Below are 5,549 nucleotides of genomic sequence, written 5' to 3' on the forward strand. Positions count from 1 at the left end.
TTTTCTTTTCTTTTTCTTTCATTTCAAAGTTGCTACCAGTGTATTCAGTGATGGACAACGGAGAGACGTACTGTAGACTGTTCTGTTGCCTAGTCGGCAAAGCTGCTTTGAATGCTGGTGGTTCTGTTCCTTTGACACTGCGCACTTTTATGATACGTGTCACTGCTCTGTGACAAAGGCTCTGACTCCTGGTGCCAAAGGTTCAATTCAGTGTGTATAACTGAACACGCTCATCCGTTTGTGCTCCTTTTTTTTTTTTAATGGTGCTTAAAGTAAAGAGCCCATCCTTCGCAGGCCATCCATGTTGTTCCTTAGGCATTTTATCTATGCTCAGATTGTTGAAGAATGGTGGCTTGTTTCATGGTTTTTGTATTTGTGTCTAATGCACGTTTTAACATAATAGACGCAATGCATTGTGTAGCTACAGTTTTCTGGAGAAGTCAATCTTTTAGGAATTGTTTTTCAGACCTTCAATAAATTTTTTCTTTAAATTTCAAAGAGCAATGTGCTTGTGTGGATGCATTATAAAACCTTTTCGTATCTAGACAGTGATCTTTCAGGTAGGCGTTTAATTCTGTTTGGCCTTTATGAAAGGAGGTGGGTGCCTTCAGCATCAACCTCTAATCCACGAAGCTTTGGCCGTTGGTTCTTGAGTCGTGGCTAGGCAGTTAGAGATCCGCAGGACTGTTTCTCTACTTTGCCTAGATGACTTCTCTACCTGCGTGACCTCTAGCTGCCTGATTACTTGAAAGTGTTTACACCAACACGGTCACAGTGCGGGATACCGGGTTTTCTTAAGTATTCATTAACCTCTCTCCCCCCATCATGAACAGAGTGTTGACAGGTTCGCCTGATGATACGAAAGGCAGTAGTCGTCTCTGGACAATAAATGTATTAAGTAGTGGTGAGTATGTTCGTTCAGTAGTGATCTTGGTGTGGCTCCAGAATGTGATGCGCAGTAATGAGAGTAGCTGGAATAAGACGTAGGATGGACTGAATGGACGGTTCTAGTTTATGGTAAACATCAATTGTTAAAATCTTTAATCAAGGTACAGTTGATATAAAACATTAGTTTTACGTGTAAAACATAATGATTTTGTATTTATATTTATTGTGAAATGACCACAGTAAGTCTAGTTAACGTCCATCATGATAGGTGGTTATATCAAGTTTTTTTTTAAAGATTTTATTTATTTATTTGAGAGAGAGAATGAGATAGCATGAGAGGGAGGAGGGTCAGAGGGAGAAGCAGACTCGCTGCTGAGCAGGGAGCCCGATGCGGTACTCAATCCCGGGACTCCAGGATCATGACCTGAGCCGAAGGCAGTCGCTTAACCAACTGAGCCACCCAGGCGCCCAGTTATATCAAGTTTTTAAAAACATTGTGTTCTAGTACATTTAAAAATTTTTTAAAAGATTTTATTTATTTATTTGACAGAGCGAGAGAGGGAACACAAGCAGGGCGAGTGGGAGAGGGAGAAGCAGGCTTCCCGCGGAGCAGGGAGCCCGATGTGGGGCTCGATCCCAGGACCCTGGGATCATGACATGAGCCAAAGGCAGACGCTTAACGACTGAGCCTCCCAGGTGCCCCTCTAATGCATTTTTTTAAAGATTTATTTATTTCAGAGAGAGTGCGTGTGTGCGACTTGGTACGAGGAGCAGAGAGGGAAGCAGAGGGAGAGAGAATCCCAAGCAAACTCCCCACTGAGCGTGGAGCCCGACACAGGGCTCGATCTCAAGGCCCTGAGATCAGGACTTGAGCCAAAACCAAGAGTCGGACGGTTAACCAACTGAGCCCCCCAGGCGCCCCAGTAATATATCTTTTTAAACCTAGGTCTTTGTTAGGGTGCCTGGGTGGCTTAGTCGTTAAGCGTTTGCCTTCAGCTCAGGTCATGGTCCCGGGGTCCTGGGATCGAGCCCCGTACCGGGCTCCCTGCTCGGCGGGAAGCCTGCTTCTCCCTCTCCCACTCCCCCTGCTTGTGTTCCCTCTCTCGCTGTCTCTCTCTCTGCCAAATAAATAAAATCTTTAAAAACAAAACAAAAAAACCCCCAATAACCTAGGTCTTTGTTTCCAAATACCTGCACTTCCCAGTGTTTATTGCAGGAAGCAGTTTGGTGGGAGTCCCAGCCATGTTTGACACTTGGGGATCAGCATACAGCATGTGCCACAGTCTAGAATTTTTGGTCTTAAATTTATTCCTTGAACTAGTGATTGAACCACTTGAAAGGCAAGGGCTGGAAGGGCAGGAGGGAGCCTTGTTCCTGACGAGGGTGCCGTGAGACTAGCAGTCCTGGCATTCCGCCGCCCATCTCCCTCCCTTGTACCTGTTGAAAGGTGGTGCGTCACTTTCTAAAGCTCTCTATTTTCAGACCGCTGGTAAATGGCAGATTTTACATCCGGCTTTAGCGCAGTCCTGGAACGTGATGGCCGTGTCTCTGGAGACCTAGCGTGGTGGGGTGAGGGGCTCGGGTCAGGGCGGTGTGACCGCCTCCCCAGCACCCAGTGCACCAGTGTGCTGGCACCTCGTTCGCATGGTGGTCCTATTTAATTAGTTGTGCTATTGCTCAGGTTTCGAGATTGCTTGCTCAAAATCGAGGTACTTTGCTCATCCCTAGGCTCCCCACCCTGCCATTTTTTGCCGTTCCTGAGCATGCCTCTTGGGCGGCTCTGTCGCTGCCCTCTGTCCGTGGACTTCTGTTCACGGCAGCGGCTGGCGTCTGCAGTGTCTGTCGCCGGTGTGTGGTTCAGCTCCGCGTAGCACAGCCCCGGCCACGTGCCAGCCTCTGGCCACACAGACCCTGTTCTGTGACTGTTGGCGTTTACCGGCCTCTTGGTGTCCGCTGTGGGGCGTCCCTACCCCCTCACACTGGTCCACGGTCCCACTGTTGCCAGTGTTTTATTTAAGACAGTCCTGCTGCTTCCCTCCTAAAAGTGAATGGTTTTCTGTCAGAGAGTTTGTAACCCAACCTGACTGCACTTCGTAATCCAGACCCAGCTCTGGAAGGGACACCACCTCACTCACCGTTCTGTGCTTGAGTGTGTCTACCCTAAATCTACACAGATACCACGTATAAAACACCCTCAATAATAGCCAAAGAGAAGAAGAATTGTGCAGAAGAGAAAAGGAACGTGGTGATTCAGACAGCCTCCCACTGGGGGTTCTTAGAGCCTGAGCGGGACTGTGAAGCTCTGCCTGAAGGTACTGGGGGCCGGGGTCCTCAGGAGGGCGGGCCTAAGGCTCGTGAGCCCGTGTGCAGTGCTGCTGGTGTCCTGCCCGGTGTTTGCCCAGGTCAGGGTGCTGGGGCCTGATGGGCTGACCCTGTGTTTGACAGTCTCCACTTGGGCGGAGGATGTGAATTCAAGTCGGGGGCTGCCGAGAACTTAGGACCCCGCCTTCACTTAAGGTTATGAGTAAAGGAGACCTAATTGTTTATACAAGAAATGTAAATAAAATGTTCAGCCCCTCATTATGTGAGACAATGAAGAACAAAACATCAAGAGAAGATCTGAGAAACAGACTCGGGTTAGAGGCTGTTAGATTCACTGCGCTTCTCCCACAGAACCGGCACCCTGAGCCAGCCCCTGAGAAGAGTCGTTGAGATGTGGGAGGGACTAAGACACTTTAACTCTACTTAGCATATCCAGAGAGAGGAGCGTTGAGATGGAGAATTCCAGCAGAGAACTGAAGAGAACCAGGTCCAGAGCCGGGACCTCCAGTAGCTACAGTAGGAACTCCGTGAGTGTGATGACAGAAGCAGATCGAGAGACCCCGGGGGCAGGAGGGGGATGGCTGCCGTTGGGGTACACCATGTGATGATTCGCATGGTGGCGTGGGGCTGTGGTGGGGCGGCACCTTCACGGACCTGCTGAAGGAATAGCGTCCGAAGATTGAAGAGCCTCAAGCATGACAAAAACCTGTAGACGACTTAGCCTCCCAGTGAAAGCTAATCTGTGTAGACAATGGCAGCCAGGAGACTGGGGTGTTCACAGTGATGGCAGAAAACCTCAACCAGCAACATCCTTGAAGACACAAAAACTTTCTGACGAAGCCAGAACAGTATGTCGGAAAACTTACCAGCAACCCAAACAGGAGAGAATCCCAGCGTATTCAGTGAAGGAAGTTGGGCTTGGGTGAAGCAGCGAAGGCCAGGCAAGGTGATGGAAGACAGGTGAGGTCAGGGTGAGGTCGTACCACTGAGCAAAGCTGCACAACCACTGTCTTGTCCAGTCGCTAGGTAAACTCCAGCCCCATGATGACCGCAACCTGGAGGTTCTCACGTCGTTGAGGGAGAAGGCGAGGGTCAGGAAGGCATGTCGTGGAATCTAGAGTGCCCAGGAGAATGGATTGATTGAAAAAATGAAAATCAGAATAAGGAGTAAGGTGGTCTGTCCGGACCCAAATGTACTAATAATTCTAAGTGGCTAAATGCTTTTTAAAAGGTTGTCATGCTGGTGAAAGGAGCGAAAGCCGACGAGAGGCTGTTTCGAGGGACACAGCTAACATCCAGGGTGATGATGAAGGAAGAGGGGAGGGGTAGGTGTTGGCCTGAGATAAGGCCGTTACTGCTTACGACAGAAGCCATGTTTTCTTGGGCTCGTGGGGCTCAGCTGGGCAGTTCTGAGGTGCTCTGGAGAACAGTATGGAGGGTCCTCAAAAAGTTAAAAATAGAGCTACCCTACGGCCCAGCAATTGCACCACTGGGTATTTACCCCCCAAAATGAGAACACTAATTAGAAAAAGATACATGCACCCCGATGCTTGTAGCAGCATTATCAACAACAGCCAAATTGTTCGCGAGCCAGATGGGAGGTGCCGCCTCGGTGGGGTGTCCTGACCTTGCCGTCCAGATGAAGGCCCACTTGGGGCAGTCTGGAGCAGGAGGCCTGGCACACACGGGCTCTCTCTATCGAGTGAGGCCCAGACCTGCTCCGACACGTTTACTCACCAACCCAGAAAGTGGTTCTCCTTTGGTTCTCGTGGAGGACTCCAAAAAGCTCTTGTTGACATCGATCGTATGTGTTGATATTTACCGACTTAGAAATTAAATGGAGAACTTTAAAAAATAAATATTCATGAAAAAAAGTTACCATCATTAGCATATTTCTAATTAAAAAAAATATTCCCCAAAGGAAATTTAGCAAAAAAAATGGCATTGTTTTTCCGCAATAGCCAAACTGTGGAAAGAACCGAGACGCCCTTCAACAGATGAACGGATAAAGAAGATGTGGTCCATATATACGATGGAATATTACTCAGCCATCAGAAAAGATGAATACCCAACTTTTGCATCATCATGGGTGGGACTGGAGGAGATTATGCTAAGTGAAAGAAGTCAAGCAGAGAAAGTCAATTATATGGTTTCACTTATTTGTGGAACATAAGGAATAGCATGGAGGACATTAGGAGAAGGAAGGGGAAAATAGGGGGAATTGTAGGGAGAGATGAACCATGAAAGACTGTGGACTCAGAAACATACAGGGTTTTAGAGGGGAGGGGGGAGGGGGATGGGTTAGCCCGGTGATGGGTATTAAGGAAGGCACATAACTG

Source organism: Mirounga angustirostris, unplaced genomic scaffold (genome assembly GCF_029215605.1).
Source record: "Mirounga angustirostris isolate CCGP_5_RB_7025 unplaced genomic scaffold, mMirAng1.0.hap1 SCAF_9, whole genome shotgun sequence".
Classification (NCBI taxonomy): domain Eukaryota; kingdom Metazoa; phylum Chordata; class Mammalia; order Carnivora; family Phocidae; genus Mirounga; species Mirounga angustirostris.